Genomic DNA, 953 nt, shown 5'->3' with positions numbered 1-953 from the left:
TCTATAGTGGAGAAAATAACCACAAACCTTCTAGTTAAAGAAGATAGCCGTGGCTCAACTCAACATGAGGAGATATGGGGAGGAGAGGTGGAAGGTTGGTGCAAATAAAGAAGAAAGAAGGGGGTGTATAAAGGGCAGAAAGAGACAATAGAGGTGAAACAAGAAGGATGTGTGGGAATCACAGCAGAGGAGAAAACGATGAACTCTTTGAGTTATTAAGGGGCCAAAGTCAGGGAAGCTGCAGTTGGCGGCGGGTGGAGGGAGGGCTTAGCACTACTAGACAGCATTACTGTCTGGACTGAACAATCACTGCAAATTATAATTAGGTGTATTCATTTTTTCTTCCCTGTGCTATCCGGCTGATTAAAATGAGCTTAGTGAGTAAACAGGAACCATTCAGATGCATCAGCTGGTGAAGAAGCTGAGCTGTAAAATAAGGATAATTAAAAAGATGATGGCTTTTTGTGTTTTTGCTCTGCAGTGTACATGAAGTGGTTCCTCTGTGGCCCATTGATTAAAGACACATCAGGCCAGCAGAAAGCTCATCTTGATCAACACGCTTTACTGGAAAACGTGTTTCCACTCACTCTGGACTCAGAGACTTCAATGTGTGATTACCGCTGAGAGCAAATCGGTCAAAAAAATAATTAGAAGCTGGTTCCCTCTTCATTTCATTTTCCTTTTCTTCTTCTTATAATGTCAGTTTAAATGGAGCTTTCAGGAAAATAATCTACTGATACATGACATATGAGGCTCAACCAGCAGAGTGCTAACCTTCTTCCCACATATGATGTGCATTTGAAATTTCACAAGATTCATCTATTTTTCAGAGGAGGTTACGTTTGATTTTTGAAAAACAACCGCGACGTCAGATCTTTCTCCCAGCTGGAAATGACTACGCTTAAAGCGGTTCCTTAAATAGGCCAAGTCACCAACTATGACGACTAAAAAAC

The sequence above is a fragment of the Cyprinodon variegatus genome, unplaced genomic scaffold (assembly GCF_000732505.1).
Source record: "Cyprinodon variegatus isolate N-32 unplaced genomic scaffold, C_variegatus-1.0 Scaffold584, whole genome shotgun sequence".
In the NCBI taxonomy this organism is placed as follows: domain Eukaryota; kingdom Metazoa; phylum Chordata; class Actinopteri; order Cyprinodontiformes; family Cyprinodontidae; genus Cyprinodon; species Cyprinodon variegatus.
Note: the sequence above shows the minus strand (reverse complement) of the source record.